The 23,878-nt window shown below is 39.8% G+C and overlaps 1 protein-coding gene across 1 annotated transcript in view; it reads left to right on the forward strand.

Annotated features, from left to right (window-relative positions):
* Positions 1-2,252: 2,252 nt before the first annotated feature.
* The window catches only part of DAAM1 (dishevelled associated activator of morphogenesis 1), a 175,077-nt gene continuing 153,451 nt past the window's right edge, over positions 2,253-23,878 (forward strand). Inside the window, exon 1 of the mRNA XM_012656261.1 lies at positions 2,253-2,358. The gene's annotated coding sequence lies outside the window, so the exon portion shown is untranslated. The remainder of the gene's footprint in view (positions 2,359-23,878) is intronic.

Here is a 23,878-nt window from a genome sequence, read left to right on the forward strand (position 1 = left end):
CAGACTGCATTTCTGATGCTAAACAGCCATCTTTGTTTCCCTTGGTTACCAATGAAACTGCAGGGATCAGTTCAAATTCATCACCACTTATGGAAAATTTTTCCAAACACAATGCCCTTTTTCTATATCTATTATCTATTATCTATATTTATATCTATTTAATAGGAGGAATAGCTCACGTGTGCCCTTTCCGACACTTCTGTGCTTACAGTCTATCGTATATGCTGTCCTTTATATGGAGATGATCTATGTCACATGGCACATCCCTATAATATCGATTGTTATAGAGAATGGAATTCTTTTTTTCAGGCAGACCCCATCTTCTCCTTCGTTGCTGAAGACCCAAGAGAACTTGCTGTAAGGTTATTTTTCCTATAAAATTACTCCTTGAGTGTGCCTCGTAACAGACTTTTATCTACAGGGATAAGCCCTGTCTTATAGAAAGGCTCCACATTCAGTTTATTGACTCAATAAATTTCAGGCTCACTGATTATGTTTCCATCTAAAAGTTTTACACAGTTATAAAATTGGAAGAGCCTTTAGAACCATCCCAGGTCAAGTTTCTTTCTGATTATTTTTCCACAATGAACTGCAATACATTAAGTCTGTCCATTAGCTAGAACATCACTGATTGTACCCTTGATCTGATGGCCAAGAGAACATTTGTATTGTCTGGGTTCCATTTAAGATAATATTTGAAATGGATGGAATAGCTCAGGACAAAGGAACAACATTCAGAGTTATCTTCCTTTAGTGGAGAAAAATGGGTCTGGTCTATAAAGAACAGGTTTGTTAAAAGAGAATCAGAATTCAGCACTAAAACATCTTTCTCATCAAAACAAAGAAGTTCCTCTCCTGGGAGCTCCTCAACTAGTTTTATGAATATTTTTTCACTTGAACCCAAGTTAGTGTTGTAAAATGAAATGAGAAAATAAGAGTGATAAGATGACTTCCACCAACAGTTAGGTGCAGAGTTGTTTGAAAGCTTGTGAACCTTCTTTTCACAAGATGCACAGTCTTTTAGAGATTTTGCTAGTGGAATGGGGATGTGAGTTAATCCTTATAAGGGATTGAAACACATCAAATGCCATTATAATTTGCATATACAACTCAATTGAATGCATTTTTTTCATATGAAAAGACACCCGGAGATTTGCTCTCCATTTTAATATTTGATAAGTGGTATTCATCGAATAATGGAAAAATGTCAGGGAAAAATTGTATGTATTAACAGTAAAATTTGCCTAAAGGGTCAGAATTCTAGTACACATCATTTGCTTACCTTTAAGTAAACATTTAGGTGTATTAAGATCAGGGCAATTTTTCAGTGGCACGATGTTGATTTGAAAGGTATGGAAAATGAAGGGAGAGTGCTCTGGATTTCATATATTTTTACATAATTTGTTAAAACTTTAGACAAGGATGTCATCTTCCTGGGACTTGAGAGCCACTAGGGCGGGAAGTCCGCTGCAGGGATGAACAAAAGCATGGCTGCGCGATAGTATTATCACTGCAGCAGCAGCAGGCTCCCTGACGGAGGGTTGCGGCGACTGTCTAGTGTTACATCGCATTTTTATTAGTGACAACCTCCGTTATTCTGTCAGCTCAGCCGACTAAGTTGTTCCCCGCGCTCTGCTTGGTCATCTGGTCTCGGTTAAATGGGGAGAAGGAAAGAGAAAAGAGAAAGGTTGGTTGAATCAAGTGGGGTATACGGGGATTCCTCTCCCCTTCGGGGCCGGCGTCGCCCCATCCTCGGGGACGTGGGGGGAGTTCCAGGACCAGCGAGTCTCACGAATTAGTTGCTCTGCCTGGGTAAGGCGAGGAAGTCGTCGTCGTCTCTTCCCAGGGGGGCCAAGAGAGCCTGGCTAGTTAGAGCTGCCTGGCGGGTGCGAACGAGCCCTCGACCCCTCGGAGCCCGCGCCCGGCGGAGTAGAGGTCAAGAGGCACAACGGCATAGGGCCCTCCCTGTCGCCCGTGCGGTTCGCAGATCTGCCTCTCAACGACCACCGCGAACACAGCAAGCCTGGAAGGCGGGGAGGGGGCGGGTCCCGGCGGGGGCGGGACCGAGGGGCGGGGCCGGAGAGGCCGAGAGTGTGTCGGGCGGTGTAGTTCCGCCAGCCGCGGCAGCGAGGCCGTCCCGGCTCCGCTAGTAGGTCGGGACTACAACTCCCAGGGGTCAGCGGGCCCGGCCGGAGGGTCCATGCGCAGTGGGCGCCACATTGTATCCTATCAGGCGAGGAGAGGGTGATGTCACCTGCGAGTTGGTAACCTACGAGCGGCTGTGAAGGAAACTGTTTAACCGGATCCCATTGTACCCAGAGCGCAGAGCCGCCTTTCCAGCATGCAGGGGCTGCTCAGGTAAGGGGACGCGCCGCCTCGCCCGTCGCGCTCATTCATTAAGTGGCACCGCGCGGTGGCGCGGGGGTGGGCGTGCTGCTCGGGGCCGGGCGCTGCGTTCGCGGCGTGCCCTCCCGCCGCCTCCCCGGAGCTCCCGGGCCAGTAGGTAAATATTAAACCCGTCCTTCAGGTTGGGTCTGGGTGGGAACGGGATGCAGACAGCTCCCGGCTGCCAAGCTGGGGATGAGAAAATGGCTGCAGCGCAGCGCAGAGCGAGGCGAGCCCGGAGAAAGGCGCCCCCGAGGACGAGGGTCCCTCCCTCCTTTCTTTCTCAGGCGCTCGGACGGCCAGGAGCCGGCCGGGTACCACTCGCCGCCTTGCTGCGGGCTCCCCGGGGCTGGAGCTGCCGGCTAAATGGCAGCGTCCGGGAGTTCCTGGCCCGGCGCCTCGGAGAGCGAGAATCCCGAGGCAGGCTTGCTGGACACGGAGGTGGCGACAGGGAGGGAGGGACCCATGTGCCCCTCCGCGCCCGAGCAGAACCCCAGCCACCCCGATACCCTGACTTCAAGCCCCATTCGAAAGGGGCGGGGTGACCGATGCAGGCAAAGTTGGAGTTAAATATGTGACGGGAGAGAGAGGAGGGAAATCGGGCGTTGCGAAGGGAGCGCGGGGTGTTGGCGGACAGCGGCGAGGGAGGCTGCGCCGCCTGCGGACCCGGTGCGAGGCGCCGCAGAGCGGTCCTGCAGCTGTCCCTCTCCCGGGAGCGCATCTCAGTCCCCCGATCGCTCCCTTGGCGAAGAGCACCTGGGCTGGGGAGCAGCGCCTGCCCCGGAGCCCCGGGCCAGGAGGAGGTAGGAGGGTTGGGGGTGTCGGATAAGCTAATGATAAGGCTCGCTGTGGGGCAGGATGGCTGGATAATCGGGTTTACCCAGCTGGTGTCGAAAGCCAGCTGCTTGCAATCTGCTTACGCTCTGACTGGAGACGTGCGCGAGGCCCAGAACTCTAAAGTCCCCTGGATTTCCTTTCCCTTTCTGTAGTACTATCATACGTTCGTTGATTCATTCATCAAACCCTGCTAAGGTCTCTTCTCAAGTTGCTCACAGCCTGGGTTTGGGGTGTTCTGTTTCTTGCCTCATAAAATATTTTTGTGGGTTCAGGAATAGAGTGCTACACTCCATTCCACCTCCTCCACCTCCATCCTCAGGAGAACATCAAGAGCAAACGCCGCCCGTGACCGTTTTGCTCTCATTGAGCTGGTAGTTTCTTGAGATTCGGGCAAGACCCAGTGAACTGAAGCAGAGTTTGCCTGCAAGATGAATCCCGTTGCCATGGCGACCTGCCTTCGGAATCTTAACTGCTGCCACTGGTGTTTCAATTCGATGTGGCTCTGCGGGCAGCTGGGAGGGCGTGGCCAGTGGGTGTGGTCAAATGCTTGCCCTGGGCCCAGCTGCTCTTTCCTCCTCGCCGCTTTCACAGCCCCGGGACTCTCCCCATTCTCTTGTAAATAGCTTGGACACAGTTCTTAGACCCCTTTCCCTCTGGCGTGCCATACCTCATCTCTCCACCTTCCTCCCTGAAGCTAATTATTTAGCGCCTTTTTCCTGAGGCAAAGTCTGAAAATTACAGCTTGAAAGATCTCTTTCCCCTTTCAGGCTAGCCGGATCCTTTTCCCAATAAAGCAGCTTATAGTGTTGAAGGCAGCTTTCTCAAAGGAGGGTGCTCTCCCCTATTCTGCATACAGGGAGCTCCCTGGTCACCAGTAAAGGTCCTTAATTTGCCCTAGGTACAGCTGACTGGAAGTGACTAGGGAGAATTCACAACTGAAGTTGAATTTTGGAAGTCAACTGTCATCCCTTGTGGTTCTCATAAAATCTAAATGCCAGCCTAGAGGATGCAAATCCTTGAGAGGGAAGCACTGTGGCTCTGTCACTGCTGGCTACTCCACTCTGGGGTTAACCCTTTACCTCCAGGGACCTCAGTGTCCTCATTGGTAACATGGGGAGAGGGGTATAGAGGGTTTCCTAAAGTTGATTCTAGGTATAAAATCTTGTGATTCAAGACTTGGACATTGTCTTTTTTTTTTTTTTTCCTTCTTCTTCTTCCTCAATGTAATCTGAAGATGAGGGTTTAAACCCAGCTTCTGACCCTGTGGCACTATGTTAATATCTCAGCCTTACTTGTGTGGCAAAATAGCCTGGTTCTTCGTGGCAACCCATCAAAGTAGACAAGGCAATATTACTATTTATAATATTGTTTATGTTACCGCTATTCCAGTATATGAACTTTTCTAATTAATACTTTAGTCTTAGGATTGTTTAGGTTTTGCCTTTCTTACAGATTCTTGATGAGTACAGTTATTTGTAACCCAATTGCATGAAGTATAGTTGAATTATACAAATATTTTGTTTCTACTCTGCTTGTATTTTATACCAAAGTGCATTATCACAGAAGTTGCAGTTTTGGGGGAAAGCGTGTGTACACTGAGTGTCTATGAATGTGCATTCATGTGTAAGTAAATGCTTGGGGAAGCTGTGTGCCAGGTGTTTGACACTCATCATCTTGTTTTAAGTAGGTGACTACATCCCAATGAGGAAACAAGATCAGTTGTCACTTACTCTTTGTTTTTGTCTTAGAACTTATCATTAAATAAAAATTTTCTTCATTTATCTGTTTGTCTCCCCTACTAGATTATAAGCTCCTTGAGGGCAGGGTCTTTGTCTTGTCTTTTCCTGTCTCCCCTGCTCCTTTAGAGCACTTTGTCTATTTGTAGGTCTTTAATAAATATTTGTTGAATGAATATTAAGTAATAGAGCCATGATTAGAGATCTAAGATCTGTATTCTTTCTGCTGATAGTTTTGTCATCCATTGTAATATTTCCCTTTGCTTTCTGTCAAGCATTTTCTTTTTGACATAACCCAGCCCTGTCTGACATTAAAGGCCTTCTGTGCATTTGAAATACAGAGATGTATTTTGTAATTATTTGCTTTTAGAATACATTTGCTCACATAGACTATTTTTTTTTCTAGTTATAATTTCTTATTATCCCAAACCAGACATTTCTAGATTTCTCTCAGTTGCACTATCCTTGTTCCAGATAACTTTCCCAGGAGGTGTATGACAGATGAATAGGAAGAGAGACCAAGGCTCTCTCTAGAGGCTTTTGTGAGGCCACCGATGGCTCTCAGAAGAGCTGGGAAACAATAATCCCCTCACCTGAGGTAGAGTTGTTCTGTGAACAGAATCAGTTGTCCCCGGCTGGCTAATGTGAAAGAAGAACATTTGTCCAATATTTGTAACATTCTGTTGTCCAGCAGTTGGATTCTGTGGATTTTCAGAAGTATAAGTTAGTGAGGAGGTGTGATGGTGGAGAGGGCGTGGTGGGTCACATCCTTGGGCGGTGCTTACAGGAGTTCGGTGCATAGGCGCTAAGGAATTTGAATTTTGGCTTTCTTGTTTAGTGACACTTTCTAGGTGTTAAGAATGTGTGTGTATCTGTGTAGTTTTATTTGAGCTACTTTGTTTAAAAGGCTGCTTCAGTGTTGATACTATAGTCTTCAGAACAAATAAGATGTTTACAAACAAAGCACAGTTAAGATTGAAAGTGTTTCATTTTTGTAAATATTTCAGGGATGGTATAGAGTATGAAGAGAATCTTGAGGTTTTCTGTGAAAACACTTTGAAAGTTACAGCTGTTAGATCAGAGGACCAACAAAGCTTGGTACCACTGAGTGCCTTAGGTGTTTGGTTCAGGAAATAATCACAAAGCTTGTAACTGTTGTGGGGCTCATGGCTTCCAGCCATGCTCTGGTATTTCCAAGTGTTAAGTCAATCCTTATACCGCAGGAAACAAAGCAAGATGGCCACCTTATGTTAGCAAACTTGTTTTCTCTCTAGAGGGGGTACCAGTCAAAATGAAAATTCTTCTATTTTCTTTTGCAATTTTTCCTCTTTGGATGAGCAATGTGGACTACTGTCACTTATTTTGGTATTGCAATTTCTTACTTGGTAATGGAGGAAATCTCCTAAGTGAACATCTATCTTAAATACTCATAACATCAGTTCTTAGTGGTTTCCCTGAGATCTCAAAGTTGAGAGGCAACTGATTGCACTGGTATTGTTTAAGAAATTGGAAAAAACAAAACAAAAAAACGAGAAATTGGTACTGAGGGCAGTTTCTGTATGTGGCTTGGGGGTAATGTCTGGTTGGGCTGATCAGGCTGGGACAAGTTGGGGTGGAGGCTACCTCTCTTGAAGGTACATTCACTTAGCAAGTGTACTGTCTTTTACGTAGATTGTGTTATTTGGAGTAGCTGAGGCTGCTGATAGAGACCAGAATTGAAGGATGGATCTTAAGTAACCCCACTTTCTCCAAGCTTACACCTTGTTAGTACCCCCACTGAAAGAGGGACAGATGAAGATGAGATGCAAGTTGATTTTGGTGACCTACATTCCACTCCAGCAGACTCTTTTTTTCAGCCAAAGGAAAAAAAGTGTTACCTTTTAATTTTCTAGTATCCTTTCCACTGTTCCGGAAGCAGAGAACAGAGCATTTCAGGGAGAGTTTGTATTCATAGTACACGAGTTTGCATTCATAGAACATGTATCTAAAAATGAGCTAAATGTTAAATCCTAGGAGCACAGCCAATAAGTGCACAGGGCCTCCCCGCAACTCTCCACACCCAGTTCATCTGGAGTTACCAAATACACACTCAGCTTTGGTGAGCTTATTTTCCTTGTTGATGTTTAAGCGCTCCTGGGTCTTCCCCCTCTCTGTGACTTTCTGCAGTAATGGCTGCCCCCATCTGGCATGCGCACCCTCTGACTGTCTAAATTCTCCCTGTGCTTTCAGATCCAGCTCAGATGTCATAGCTTCCAGGAAGCCTTCCCTGCCTGTCCCTCAGCTTTCACACCACCACCTTCTTCCTTAGAGCCCTAGCCTGACCACATAACACTTACAGCTAATGTGATACTAATAGAGCATGTGAGGTGCTTACATCATGCCAAGTCCTTTCTAATACTTTACACAGGCTGCATCACTGACTCCTCACAACAACTATATAAGGTGAATACTTTTATCACTGTTTTATGGAGGAGGAAACTGAGGCATGGAGAAGTTAAGGAACTTGGCTAGCTCAGGCTACATGACCTGTTAAGTGGCAGATTAGGGTAGGGACCCAAGCAGTCTAGTTCTTTGTACACCACACTGTTGTCTGGCTTCTGATTTTCTTGCATGTTATTCTTTTCTTTCTAACTTGAGTTGTGGGAATCCCAACTTCCTTTGCATCTCTTAATTCTGAGACGGGTCAGTGAGTCCTGGGCTGATTGAGAGTAAAATTGCTTCTTTACTTCATGGGTTCTTATAGTCTGATTTTCTGGAACAGGAAAGGTTGCGTGAGATTAAAAATGTTGCATTTGAGTATCTGAATGACAAAACTTTTGAGCTCTCCCTTCTTGCTATGTGAATGATGGGCAAATTATTTGAAAACAGAAATGCTCTTATATCTCTAAATCTATCTGGAGCCTGTCCAGAATTGGACCCTATTTGTTAAGTGAGATAACTTTTCAGTAGTTTGAATCCCTCATCTGATAAAAGATCTTCTCACCCAGAACAGGGCCACAGAAACCTGCATTGAGAATTAAGAGGGCCCATAATTTCTCAGCTCCCCTGTTCCTTGTTGTCTTTTAACATAAATTGTGAAAGCTCTTTTGAAAAGAAAATAATGAAAACTTGAGCAGTAGTCAAACATGTACTCTAATATTGGATATCGTTAGACATTAAAATAAGCTCCCCCCCCACCTCAGAAGAAAGACTTTTGTTTTTCACAGTGGAGCAAATTTGGTGCTAAATAAACAATTGCAATTCTTTTAAACCATAGCCACCATTGTGAATTTAATGTGGAAAACTAGGGAAGCAAGTTCAATTTCCAATGTAGTTGGTGTGATATCCTGACTTACAATAGTTCTTTTCCTTTTGGCTTAAAACTGTATATTGTGCCACTTTGACAATATTTAATGAAGACAATTGACTAAAACACAAGGAAATAATAGGAAAACTATGCCCTAACAGCATATTGCCAGGAAGGGAAAATGAAAACAAGAGGCTTGTTAGCCATCATATACCCAAACATAATATGCATTCAACAGATATTGACTTCAGATGCTTTTTTTTCTTCATTATTCATCTTGTTATATTTCGTAAGTATGTCATTCACCTCTGGTAATACCTGAGCTCATTTTGTTCTATAAATGGCACCAGGATTGGAGTTGAAGTTTACCTGTATTTCGCCAGGCACACAATTAAGGTCACCTATTAAACTGGTCTTTGTCCTTTTTATTTTTTAAAAAAATACCTGCAGTGCATTTGAAAAATGTTGTCCATCTGATGGACTTTCTGAATTTAGATTTACAAGAGTAGATAGCCCAGATCCTACCTTTGAGCATTGTTGGGATAATACAGATGTCCATCTTTTATTTTCTGAGATGAGTTCTTATATTCTGGCTTGTTGGCTAAGTTCAGTTTGTTAGTGACATACAAACCAGGTTGAGGGCGTGGGTTAGCTTTGCCTTGTTTTGGAGCCACAAACTGCACCTGTAACCCTAGTCAGCTTTTTTTTTTTTTTTTTTTTAAACTCTTGGCCACAGAGGGGAGTAGACTAGACAGTATGTTGTGGATATATCAGTACACTGCCAACACAGCAAAAGAAAGTACCGTATTTTAAAATGAACTGGTAGGGGGCCAAATAAGTCAGAGGCAAGGCTTTGCCAGCAGTTTGCCAGGGAACTATATGCTTCTGATGGGTGTCCTCCTGCAGAGATTGGGTCAGGACTAGAGGCAGCTTCCTAAAAGTTTGCCAAAGCCCATAGCCTTGGTCTTAGAGGAATGACAGATGTCATCAGTGTGTCTCTATTTTGGTGCCTCTTCTGGGCTTTACTCTTCCATAAAGTTCTGCATATTTGCACCCAAGAAGAAGAGAGAAGGATGGTGGCCAATGTCATTTACCAGATGAGATGGATTGTTCATATGTGCCTAGGCTTAAATTTGTATTTGTTTAATAGAGATTTGGTAAAATCAAGAAGTGTTGTGTCTAGACATGAGTTAAGTTAGAACGTGCAGTTCTGTAACAAAAGAGTTAGACTTAGGGGTCCTTCTAAATCCTGAGAATTTACTACAAAACTATTGCAAGAAGTTAAGGAAATAAAATGGACAATTTAAACCATTTGAAGGACCTCGCTGCATTCTCTACTCATGCAAATTAGTGGAATTGTAGATAAAGAAAAAGTCATACAGTTCTGTTCAAGGCAATCGATTAGAATTTTTTAAAAAATGCAGCTACAGTTAACCAAGTATTAGTGGCTGTTGTTTGATTTAGGATGATGGTGGCAAAAGCAACAAGAATAACATTTCTGTTTTGTTTCCCCATCCTGTTTGTGTGGCAATCATGTTTGCATTAGAGGTACTTTGCTCAGCACTCAATCATAATATGAACTAAAAGTCAGAGAGGACCTGAATAAATGCTGGAATTGAAGCCTGTGGCTGACACTGACTGCAGCATGTTTTCAGAAGGTTAAATGAACAGGCCTGCTGTTATATTTTTGTATTTTAAAAATCAAGAATGGAGATTGGATTGCACTAGAAGAACTCTGTGACCCATTTAGGGCTTGAGATTCTGTGAGTAGGTGACACTTCTACCTACTAGTTAACTAGTTCTAGGAACTGTGGCAAGAAACTGCCTTGCCTATGACATTTTCTGTTAAGGGGTTGATTAAAAAAATTAAATTTAAATTTTAAGTTTAACCCAGTTTCTTTTCAGGCTGTGGCTGAAGTTACCTTTCTTCCATATCTCACCTTTCCCTGGATTGTAATTTGCCAGTTCTGCTCTCATGGCCTCCCTGTGGCAGGGCGAGATGGCTGTCCCCAGTCTGCCAAGGTCTGTACCACGAGAGCCTCAATCACTGACCTTAAGAAGCAGCACATCGTCACCCTTAACCCTCTAACTTAGAATACGGAGCTGTGAGGCAGCAGGGAGAGGGTAGCTCACATTGTAATTCTCCCCAGCTCAGGTTGTTTTTCTGATGGAGCAAGTTGAGGGAAGTAGGTGGAGGGGAGGACAGAGGGAGTTACTGGGTTTCACTTATCACTTGTTTGCCTGCGGATTGCCTTTGTTTATGCTGTCTCTTCAGGCCAGGAATTCCGCTAACAAAAAGCACACATACACGCAAGAATTCATATCGGGGCTTCCTTCTTCTTGTGTTTCCATTTGCTGATTTGGCTTTCTTCTCTACAGCCTGATCTGAAAGGAGGGCTGGAGATATTTAACCTGCTTTTAGTGCTTCCGTCATGTGGAAAAGAGATCTTAAAACTGTGACTTGGGGCGAACATGTTAATGATTTTTCTGATGGGGAAAGAAGATAATACCAAGTAGGTTTAATTTAATCTATGTATATCTATTTCGTCATGAATATTTGACACCTTGAATGAAGAAATCTCTTCACCTTTTGGTTGGTGCTTTGCAATTGCACAGAAGGGGAAAAAACAAACCAATTGATTTTAGACTCAGATTTGGGTAATCGTGGTAATTCTTTTAAAATTCCTGGGCCTCTGTTTCCTCATCTGTTAAACATAGAATAAGCTGTTTTCTGGGTAAAAGCTTTGAATTTTTGTGAGAACAGTATCCTCTTAAAATAATGACCTTGCTTACGTGACATTGTGGTAATATTGATGTATCATATGCTGGGTTTCCCTAAAATGGAGATCGGTGAAGGGGAACTCTATTTTTTTCACCTCCAGAGTATCCAACCTTGGCCCCTGCCTTGGCACAATGTAACTGAGACCATGTTCTTGGCTACAGCTAAACCACCAAGATCTGATCCCTAGTATATTTTTAACCGAACAGCTCAGGAATTTCCATAGGATGTAAGAGATGAAACTAGACAGTGTCTTTTGGTGATCATCCAGTTCTGTTTAAATTGACCATCACTTTAAACCAGAGTTTGACCACCAGGGGTCCACAGGGTGAGTGAAGCCAGCTGTTGTGTTTTGTTTGGCCAGCACAGTATTATTTTTAAAAATGGAATGATATTTAGTGAGCCTTTATACTGATTTGTCACAGACCTTACCACATCCTACTGCCTAATGCACAGCCATTTGGCTTATGTGATATTTCTTTCCCTCCTTGGCTCTTGAAGGCATCAAGTTTGCGATTCCTATTTTAAACTGAATTAAATTGGGATGAGAGTCTCTTCAAAGGTTTGTCTAGCAGTGGGATGGCAAATGACCCATTTTTGTACTGTACTCCAGGGTTTCCCAACCTCAGCACTGTTGAAATTTGAAACCAGATCAGTCTTTGTCGTGGGGAAGGCTGTGCTGCACACTGTAAGGTGTTTAGCAGCATGCCTGGCCTCTACCCACTAGATGCCAGTAGCACCCCCTCCTCCAATTGTGACAACCAACAATGTCCCCAGACATTGCCAAATGCCCCCTGGGGGCAAAATAACCCTGGTTGAGAGCCATTTGACAGATTTTGGATGGCCTGAAGACTTTAAACATTGAACTAGGCTTGGCTATTTAGGGATAAATTGGAATTCATCTGGGAAACCGAGCTACCCTGCTGTTTTTATTTATTTGGGCAGTTGGTTAGAGCAAAGTAAAGGTCAGTGGATTGGACCCTTTGGGGTCACTTCTCCATTCTTCCATGACCACAGCCTGGGAGGCCAGCCATATTTTAAGGACATGTATTTGGTCACAACAGGAGACTTTGTGAGACACGGATGCTGGATCAGGGTAGGCCCACCAGAGCTGGTGGGTAAACAGCTTTGAAGCCCATGGCCTGTGTTGGTAGGTCAGTAATGTTATCTGTGGATAAGGCAGATGAGGCTTTGGGGGAAAGGAAAGGCCAGCTCTGTCATTATTGTCCAAGGGCAAAATGCTTTAAGGGGGAAAAAAAGTCTTCAGCCTTTAAAAATGCTAGCAATGTGGGAAGAGCTTTGAAAAGGATTAACAGAGTGATGTTCCATTTTTTTTTTCTTCCCCAAACAAGAATTTTTTAAACTGGACTCTAAAACTTGGGCTATGGTAACACTTGCCTTGCCTTTCAGAAAAACATTGATATTAATAAGATTTTCAGGGTACAAAGTGAAAATGTTGTAAGATTTTAATTAACCAACCCAAGCCCCTTTCTTGAACAACTAATGCAAAGCCGAGGCTTAGGGAAGCATACAGTTTCAGTTAAAACGTAAAGCAAAGGTCTTTCTCAGAAGGATGTGTGAGACTGCTGAGGGAACCCCCACACCTCTTCTACTGTGTCTGGTCTTACGGTTCTCCACCTTGGATGGGCATCAGAATTTTCCATGGTGGACTTAAAAAATGGAGATGATCAGGGATGCTGATTCAGTAGATCTGGGGTTGGGGCCCGATCTCCACGATTTTCAAAGCTCCCCAGGTAATTCAGACATTCAGCTGGAACTGAAAACAAGGGGGAAGAGCAAAAGATCTTGGGTTTGGGAAATGTGGTTATAGTTGCAGATGTGTGCTGGGGCCGGCTGCCTAGCTGGTTATGTGCACAGCTTTGCTTTTGTAAATTTCACATCCATTTTTGTGTGCATATATTTTTTACTGTTTTAGAATTTTGAGTTTGTGAAATGGAAAGGTCTTTTACATGTTATATAGTGTGTACTACTGGGTGCACTGAACCTCATGCTTCTAATAATCTTGAAGCTTTCTTATATTTTGGCAGGTTTAACTCTAAACCTGTAGAGGATTCAATTTACATTTTAACTTATTGTTTAAAAGAAAAGGAAACAGAGGCCACCCAATCACAAATGGTCAACAAATAAGCATCCCTGAGATAAAAAGTGGGTGAGAGAGTAGCAATAAATGCTCTTCCTAGCTTCTATTCTAGAAAAGGATCTAAAGAAGTCTGTAAAGGATCTAGGTTATTTCAAACTCTGTGAGCTTCCTATCAGACTCTCCTCTGGCTTCATAAACAGGGGGTAAGTTTGTTTGTTGCAAGTTTCCTTCCTTAGCCTATGTTATGTGCCAGCGCTGCATCCCCATGGAGGACCTTGTCTTTGGCCCAGAGTTGTAATGACCAAATGGGGGTGGAGGTAGGGAAGACAATAAAATGGCTTTTTTTTTTTTTTAAGATAGAATTTCAGATCCAGACTTCTAGCAAGCATAACAGAAGCAAGGAAATGACTAATTTTTAGGGGAAAACATATTGGGCATTTTATGGACTTTCCTATAAGCCTTGGAGGCAACACCTTAAAACATCATTCATTTGTTCATTTGTCATGAAAAACTTTTTTCAATGTTGGGTGTGAACATTGCAAAATGTTTTATGTTCTTAGAGAAATTTTCAGTTTTTTCCTTTGTAACACAGAGTTTTTTTTTTTTAAGAAATGGGGTCTCACTGTGTTGTCTAAGTTGGTCTTGGACTCCTGGCCTCAACCGATCCTCCTGCCTCGGCCTTCCAAAGTGCTGAGATTACAGGTGTGAGCCACCACACCTGGCCAGAAGTTTTGTTTTACTTAAATATTAATAAAACTCAGATTATCCTGTCTTTAGTTCCTGAAATAAACAGATTACCTTGTTCAACAGGTGAAGGGTCTCCCCCAGTGAAAGGCTCTCTGCTTTCACTGGCAGGTGGTTTCATGTTTTGCTTATTTGGAGCATGTCCATCTTTTCAAAGGAATGTTTACAACATCAGTTATAGTAATCAATACTCTATCATCCCAAATCAGTTTTTTCACTATTTGTTATGCCTGTGGTTAAATCTTTTACCCTCGGTTCTTTTCTTTCCTAAATGTTGATTTTTGAGTCTTGGATGGCCAAGGTTTTCTACTACTAGGGAAATTTGTTAGCATGACATAGTGTTGAAGAAAGAAGGACAATCTTTTTTAAAGGACAGAATATGAAGTTTCTTTTGGGGGTGATGAAAATGTTCTAAAAGCAGCAGTAATCGTTACACAATTTGTGATTATACTAAAAACCACCAAATTGTACATTTTATATGGATGAATTTTATGATATGTGAAGTATATTTCAATAAAGCTATTATTTTAAAAAACATATTAAAAAGAATCAGATCAAGTAGAACCTTAGAAACAGATTTTTAGGCCTTAGGGATAATATTACTTAATTTTCCATTTGTTATCTTCATGTACATCTCAGTTTTTCTTCTAATTAAACTGATGTTTAATATTGACAAAGAATAATCGTGATAATTCCTTAATATTTATGGACCAGCTGAGGTATGGAAAACTTTGTTACAAAGAAATTTTTGTTGTGGTGGAATCTGGCCCATGTTTTTCTCATACCTCCTAATCGTGAGCTAGGGTATTAAAAGATAAAAAGCTTTGTTCTATTTTATACCTGCTGTGATGATAAGCTAAGGTTGTGGAGATGCATTTGGTTTAGGCACAATTGGCTTTAAACTTGTTCCATTTGATTATTTTGCAGGATGTTTCTGCTCTAGAAGTCTTCATATTGTAAAAAGCATTTGAGTGTGAACTCTTGTCTCTAAAGCTGTGTGTTGGATGAGAAATATTCCATTTATCAGGGATTAGGTAGCTCAAGTTTTCTCAAATTTGGATTTATGATCCTCTAGAAACACTGTATTAAAAGTCAAATTGCTGAATGTTTAGATACTCACTTGGTGCCAGTGGGCTCATAAACCCATGCTCAGAGGTAGGCCTTGGGATGCTGTGGTGCTAGTTAATTGTAAGTTGCTTATCCAGACATATTAGTTTTATTGTTGCATAATAAATTACCACAAACGTAGTGGCTTAAAACTATGCCAGGTCAGAAGCCTGGGCATGCAGTGGCTACACTCTCTGCTCATGGTCTTAGCAGGCAAAATCCAGATGTCAACCAAGGCTGCAGTTCTCATCTGGAGATCAGGGGCTTCTTCTAAGCTCACCGGTTGTTGGCAGAATTTATTTCCTTGTGACTCTAGGACTGAGGATTGCTAGCTGTGGGCAAGGGACTGCTTTCGTTTCCTAGAGGTCACCCACATTCTATGCCATGTGGCCCACATTGGCAGTTCACAGTGTGGATGTTTGCTTTCTCCCACACCAGCTGGAGTACCTCTCTCTGACTTCCTTTTCTGCAACCGGCCAGAGAAAGGGCTGCTATGAAAGGACTCACCTGATTAGGTCGGGTTCACTCAGGATCATCTCCCTTTGAGCATATAAAGTATTAATAACATAATCACAGAAGTGGTATCTCATCATAGTCGCGGTTCCATCTGCATTTAAAGGGGGGTGGAGTTATACAAGGGGAAAGGTATTGGGACATCATCTAAAGTTCTACGTGTCATACCAGGCAACACACATTATGGCCATTATAATCTTGATGACTATTAAAATGAAAACACAAAATCCCGAAATCATCAGAATGATGGTACCTCACAATACTTCAGGACCCCCTCTGTCTTCCTAAAATGCTTCCCTCTCAGACGTATTGCTTCCAATTGCTACCTTTTTTGTTTCAAGTGGAGTGAAAATGAAGATTTTTAAAAAAATTTTATTATTGAAAATTTTCTACACACATACACATACAGAGAGACTAATATAACTTGTGTGAGAATCCTCCCTGCACCCACAGCTTCCCCATTATCAGTTCATGACTGAGTTTTCATATCCACCCTCAATCCCTTTCCCTCAACTCTGGTATCATTTTAAAGCAAGTTCCAGACATTATATAATAGTAGCTGTCAATATTTCAGTATTTTAGTATGTATCTCTGAAAAACTAGGACACTTTAAAAACACAAGCAAAATACTGTTGTTATATCTAAAATAATATCTAAATGTATATTCTTTAAAATCATGAAATATCTATTGAGTCTTACAGTTTCCTCTTTTATTAAAGTTTGTTCAACTGAGGATTCAAATAAGATTTGTATAAAGTGGTTTTATATGCCCCTTAAACCTCTCTAAATCCGCAGTATTTTTCCTTGCAGCTTGTGAAAGAAAACTCAGTTATTTGTCCTGTAGAATTTCCCACAGTCTGGAACTCATGGTATAGCATGTTTCTCCATTTCCTCTATTTCCTGTAAATTAGTTATAATAATTGATGTCTTATACTATCTGGTCACTAGAAGTAGAAAAGCTATTTGGTACACAGTGTGTTTTGGCATCATTTACTAGATCCACGTGTATATAGATACTTCAAGAAGTGTATACATTTAGGAGTAAAGTAAATGTGTCAGGTTTTTTCAGATTCCTGATATTAAGAGCAATCTAAATGTTATAGACAGTGTATTAATTAGTTCAGTTAAAATTCTTACAGAAAACATATAACATGGCTACATTAAGTGATGTTTGGATTTGCTCAGATCTTTTACCTAAGTGTTTTTATTAAATCAGGTTTTCAATTTTTTAAAAGGAAAAAAAATTTTTAAGGGAGAAAGGCATTTTCAGTTTTGAGATTTGGAAAATGACCAGATTTTAAAAATTGAGGTCATGAAATGCTTTTTTACAGTGGGCCTTTGCTAGTTATTTTATTAATATATCTGTAGGCTCTCCAAGGACACGTCTTTGTCCTTAAAGAACGTGGTATGCTATATTTAAAAACCTCACCATTGGAATCTTCCATTTTGAAAAATGTAATACTTTATATTGTTTTAAGAAAATAATTTTATATGATTGCCACCGAAAGAAAATAGAAGAGGTTATCTAGTTTAAATTTTATTTTGGAGGAAAAGATAGCCTTGGATTGAGATAAGTAAGAACATAAAAACTTAGAGGATGACAAACTTTCTGTGAAGGGCCAGATAGTAAGTATTTTAGGCTTTGCAGGCCACATTGTCCCTGCCAACTATTTAACTCTGCCATTGTAGTGTGAAAGTAGCTGTAGACAATATATAAACAAATGGGTATGGCTATAAATAAAGTTTTAGCAAAACTTTATTTAAAAAACAGGTAGTGGGCTGGATTTAAATCAGAGTTGTTTGCAGAACCCTGCCTGAGAACACTCTGGTCTCACTGTAGAAAAGTAACAATGGTTGCTTTGTGACTAATTGAAATTATGTTTCTCATATTATAAACAATGTTTCATATATAATAATTGTGAGCATTTAAGAGCAGGGGCTTTAATGAAAACATTATGTATACTTTAAACAACATTTACTTTATTAACACATAAAAATATAATCAATAATTCAAAAGAAAAACACCTTTTAGATTAATTTAGCTTGGAGAGTACCCAAGAGTGTGTGCAGCTGTGCAGGTCACTCTTGCAAGGGCTGGCTTGAGACAGACAGACAGGAGAGAGGAAGAGAGAGACTTGATTTGAACCAAAAAGTGTTCTAAACTATGTGGAAATGGAGAACCTGTAGAGATTCTTTCTCAGCCATTCTTGATGCATTTAAGATTGGGTAATTCACTTATCTTTCTGTGGTTCAGGTATCTCACCTATAAAATGAGATATACTGACACTTATTCTACTCTTACTACAATAAATATTTTTAAATTAATAGGAGAGACACTTTCTAGAATGTGTGATGGTAACTGCAGAAACTCATTAGAAGCAAACTACTTTGAGGAGGAGACTACTAAGAAATATTGGAAATGAAGTCTCATTTCCTAAATGTTTGACAAATCAGTTTGTATTATTTTCAGCTACATGTGGCACAAAATACTGTAGTAGACTTAGAAGTGAAAGTAGAATCTTGACTGGGTTTGTTTTGTTGAATTAGTAGAACTTATTTACCATAGCTTACATTTGTTTTAAAACATAATCTGGTTAATTATTTAATTAGTCCCTCTCCTTTATTTTTATTAGTGTCATGCCCCATATACAGAAACTGATTGATTTGTAGATAGCTGGTGCTAAAGAATAATTTTCAAAGAGTTTCAAAATAAGATTCTCAAAATTATAAAATAAACACATGCCAACAATTTTATTTAACTCACTAATTAATGAGGAAACCGGTAAGATGTTAACGCCCATTCACAGGAGCCTTTGAACAGATATGTATGTCTATCTGCAATCAGAAATGCTGAAATAAACTTGTTACTGTATATAACATGGGTTAGTATTCTCAGGGGCCATCAAATGTAATGTTTGGTCATCTTTTCTACAGCCATGTAAAGTAATTGTATCACTACCAGAAAAATTCATTTGCTTTGCTATGTACAAGAGCCATTACATCACTGTGTGGTTTTTGCAAGTTAATTCCTACCCCTACAAATCTGTGAAATAGTCTGAACCAGTAGGTTTTCAAACTTTTCAGTTTTAGGACCCTTTGACCCTATTAAGAACTGAAGATCCCCAACAGACTTGTGTAATGTATTTATCGTATTAGAAATTAGAATTGAAAAACTTTAAAACTAATGTATTTATTATATTAGAAATTAGAGTTGAGAAACTTAAAAACTATTAATTCATTTAAAGCATGTTAAGAACAAAAGCTATTTCATGTTATCATCTGAGTGATGACTTCATCATGGATATTGAAGCTTCTGGAAAATTCTGTATGCTGGTTGACAAAATGAAAGTGAAAATTGCAAATAACATCTTAATGTTATTATGAAATTAGTTTTGAACTCACAAACACACTGAAAAGTTCTGTGGCTCTCCAGGGCTCCCCGAATCACACTTTGAGAACCGCTGGCCTAATTAAAAACAAAAAAGTCAAAGATACTCCCCAGAGGGCCTGTTAGACCACAAATAGAAGTCTATTGAGAGGATACCTAGTAATCTCTTTTGCCCACTTCTAAATGTTGGGTTTTTTTCCTGACAGTAGTCCCTTCTCTGAGAAATGTTGTCCTGACCAGCATGGGAAATTTTCAAGGACATTCTGAAACTATTAAGTCAGAAACTTATTTTATTTTTGGTTATAATACTAATAATACAGGCTCACTGGGGGAAAAATGAAGCAAATAGGAAAGTATATAGAAATAGAGAAAAATTTTATGAAGTTTGAAAAATATATTTGATTATATATTATCTGAATGTTGTCATAAGTGTTTTTCATATTATTAAAACTCTTAATAAATTTCTTAGATGACGGCATTTATTTCCATCTTATGCATGGTATAGGATAATCATTTTCCTAGTGTTTTTCCATTAAAATTATGAACATCTTTTCATGTTTTAAATTATTTTTAGAATAAATTTTTAGAAGTAAATGAGACAAAAGGTATATAATTTAAACTTTTTTTTTGTAAGTATAGATGGTCCCCAACTTATGATGGGTTGACTTACAATTTTTCACATTATCATGGTGGGAAAGCAATATGCATTCAGTAGAAATTGTGCTTAGAGTACCCATGCAACCATTCTGTTTTTCACTTTCAGGATAGTAATTAATAAATTATGTGATATTCCACACTTTATTATAAAATAGTCTTTGTGTTAGGTGATTTTGCCCAATTATAGGCTAATGTCAGTGTTCTGAGTATGTTTGAGGTAGGCTAGGCTAAGCTTTGGTGTTTGGTGGATTAGGTATATTAAATGCATTTCTTTTTTTATTTCAGCATATTATGGGGGTACAGATGTTTAGGTTACCTATGTTGCCCTTGCCCCCCCCCCAAGTCCGAGTTTCAAATTTAAATGCATTTTTGACTTAAAATATTTTCAACTTATTATACAATGGGTTTATCTGGATGTAACCCCACTGTAAGTCAAGGATCATCTGTATTGCCAAATTGTCATCCTCCAGAAAGGTTTTGCCAGTGGACACTGTTGATTGCAATAGAGCATTAAAACATCTTTCATTTCACCATTGCCTATAATGCTATTATTATCTTACAATTATCTGTGATTGAACTGGCAAAAGCTATCACATTGTATTTTAATTTGTATTTTAATAATTTATTAAATAGAACTTTTCTTCCAGGCCATTTTTATTTTTCCTTTCTCAAATGCCTGTTTGTCCATTTATCTATTTAAATCTAAATGTTTTTGAACTGATCAGAAAAGAGATTAATTCACAATGCAAATATGAAACTACCAGCATGTTTCATAAGTACATTAAACAATCATGAAACCCATTGGAAGGAAACTTATGAGATCTCCAGATGCACTTAAAATGACCTAAAATATTTCTCTGTGATTAGGGGTAGTTTTGCATAACAAATTGGCACTCTTGGAAAATCTGATCTTTCAGTCAATTTTATAGAGTCCAATCACTTGGCATTTGAATGGTGCCTAGAAATGAACAAATCAGCTAGGGAGACATATTCATTTTTTCCTATGCAGTTTTGCATAATTAATTATCTTAGCACACTCTTCCTTGTTATCTGGAGAGAAACCTGAGACACACTTCTGTCATTTTACTGCCGATTTGCATTTCCTGGAGTTTGCCTTACTGGTTTCTTAATCTTAGTGGTTTTTTGCTGATGGTGACACTTAAGGAGAAGGCTTCTCTGAAGGCATAGAAGCCAGGGAGATGACATGTAGTTTTTCCACTGGACTAAACTTGTTTGGAAAATAAGGAGGTAGAACAATGAAATAATCCAAATGTTTTGAGGGGACAGAGAGAAGTTTATATATTACAGTGGTTTGTATGATAAAAGAAATGTTATACCCAGTGCATTTTGTTTATAAATGGTATTGTAAAACAGATACTCAAATGCTTAGCTAAAATATTTACAGCATTGCCTATACAATACTTAAATTTTATAAAATGTTGTAGTCATCATGGTCCAATTGTCTTTATGTCAATATATCATAAGTCAATATTGTGGGAGAAATAGGTTTTCTCTTAAGTGCTTTAGGTTTGTTCTAATTTAAACAGAGAAATAAATCCTCTTCCAAGCATTAGAGAGCTTTACGTTTGAAATTTTAGAGGGTTATGGTAATCCCAGTAATAGAATATAATACAGTGTTTCCCAGCATACTTTAAAGAAGACAACTTATTCAGTATTATGGTTCTGTCCAGATTTTATTTTCTGGGACTCTATTTTGAATTTCCCCACCTGTCTGTCTTTAAGAAGTAATAAACAAAACACACATACAAATCCTGTGGAACTGTCTGGAAAGGCAGGTGTTCACAGGTAGGTTCCTGTGCATTTGCTTGGGAGACATCTTTTGACCCAGTGGTATAGCGGTTGTTACAAGAGGATTCTTTGGAGTAAGGACTAAGATACTGAGGAGGAGGGCACATTTGCACTCTCCTCCTGAAACATTAATTTATTACCTTCCTAGCCTGGAAAAAGTGAATATTTCTTCCTAACTGATTTGTTTATTTCTAGGCACCATTCAAGTACCAAGTGATTGGACTCCATAAAACTGACTGAAGGAGCAGAATTTCTAAGAGTGCCAATCACCTTTCTGAATAAAAAAAATCAGACACTGTACTCACATTCTGTGAATAAATAACACCTTTACAATGTAAAATGCATCATGAGATGTTTTATCTTAATTTTCTATGTTCTTGACTTGCAATGGCAAAATCTTGCCAAATATTTTTAATATGAAACAGAATAATGATTATAAACAGCCTTTTTTTCCCTGTGGCTGGTGAAGTTCTGGACTAAAAGTATTCAAACATATTTTTCTTGTTAATGGTAAGGCGTTCCATATTATTTTATTAACTTCTCAAAGATCAATTTAAGAAATATGAAACACTGTTATTTTCTGATTCAGCCATTCCCCATTAATTCTTTTTTTTTTTTTTTTTTTTTTTTTTCAGAGTCTCACTTTGTTGCCCGGGCTAGAGTGCTGTGGCGTCAGCCTAGCTCACAGCAACTTCAAACTCCTGGGCTCAAGCGATCCTACTACCTCAGCCTCCCAAGTAGCTGGGACTACAGGCATGCGCCACCATGCCCGGCTAATTTTTTCTATATATTTTTAGCTGTCCAATTAATTTCTTTCTATTTTTGGTAGAGATGGGGTCTCGCTCTTGCTCAGGCTGGTCTCGAACTCCTGAGCTCAAACAATCCACCTGCCTCGGCCTCCCAGAGTGCTCCCATTAATTCTTGTTATAAAAATTTTAAGTGGGACTGGATTCACATTTCGTAACTTTCTTTATGTAGATTTCATTTTTTAAAGGAGCTGATCCTAAGTGGATCGAATATTGACATAATTTCTATCATAAAAAATCATTAATTTTCTACCAACATTGGTAGCTATTATGGGTTTGTTTACTAAAGTTCTCAAATGTATAATTTTTCTTGTATTGGTCTACTGAAGAAACATTTTTAATACCTAGGCTTAAAAATATGTGACAAAGTATATGATAGAGTAATAATGCCATAATTCATTTAGTATGATCATCTGGTTGGGAGGCATAAACTTGTTTAAAGTGAGAGGTTTTTTGTTTGTTTGTTTTGTAAATAGTGTAATATTAAACAGAAAGTCCTTATATTATGAATTGTCACAAGGTAAACAAATATAAGTAATTAAGTCAAAATTGTGAACCTCCTATTACAACTCATGCTGTAGAAAATTCTCTAGTTTTAGTGTGATAACAGAATCAAGTGTGAATTCAGGTCTCTGCTAGTCTTCCCATCTAAGATTATTGTCTGACATAGCCTGGCCTGCCAAATGCAGGAGACACGTCCCTTCCCCCACCTGCTATTCTCGCCAAGGCCATGGCAGACAGTGCTTATCAAATGTGACATTCTTTCCTACCAGCTTGGACATGGCCTCAGAATTCTGCTCAAAGCAATATTCTAGTAGCCATAGCTAAATGACAGGGATCTAACTAGTTTGACATGGTAGGTAGTAGAATCTTTAAAATAAAAATTAAAAAAAGGCCACAGTTTGCATTTTTTAAGAGATTAATTTACATTGTTTAATTCAAGCGAATATTTTTTTTCTCTGTAGCAGTGACTCCGATCTTTTACAGTGTGATGATTCCTTTTTCATTGCAAAAGAGAAATCAGATTCCCACATGATCCTGAATTCCATTAATACTTTAATGAATTTCAATTTTATTAATCACAGTATATAAATTCATTTGGAAAAATGGGCACACATACGTGAGAGCCATTTACATGCTCATGAATGAAGGACTCCTTGTAATACTTTTGGGGCCCCCTTCCCCACTCCCAAGAAGTAGGGATCAGAAACCATTACTTTTTACCACTTTGTCTTTTTTCCTTGGTTTCAGTTAAACTTCTGAAAAGTATTTTACTAAAAGTAGGATCAAGTTTTTGTTTTCAGGGAACTTGTCAGCAGTTTTTATACCATGTGCTGTAGAGTCCCAAGATTCCAGGAGGTACCTTGGGGAAGACCCCTCCCTTCCCCCATACCCCTTCCAGACTTAAGCAGCTCTTATATCTGTCAAAGTTCTCCGTGAGATTTCATTTGTATAAAGGATTACACAGCTTACAAAAAAACCAAAAACAACCCCACACCCACCTTATTTCACACATGATTAAATGCCCAGAGTGTTTCAGGGTTACCCTGTTAACACTGAAGCAGGACGAAGACTCTGATTATCTGACTTGCAGGCCACTCGTCCCTCTACCCACTGCTATTCCTAAAACCAAAGGAGGATGTAAACTGACACCACCACCAGCTGTGAGTGTAGCACATACTTATATGGAAAGAAAAATTGTTTATATTGTAATACCAGGGGACTCAAAT

The sequence above is a fragment of the Propithecus coquereli genome, unplaced genomic scaffold (assembly GCF_000956105.1).
Source record: "Propithecus coquereli isolate 6110/MARCELLA unplaced genomic scaffold, Pcoq_1.0 Scaffold5, whole genome shotgun sequence".
Taxonomy (NCBI): domain Eukaryota; kingdom Metazoa; phylum Chordata; class Mammalia; order Primates; family Indriidae; genus Propithecus; species Propithecus coquereli.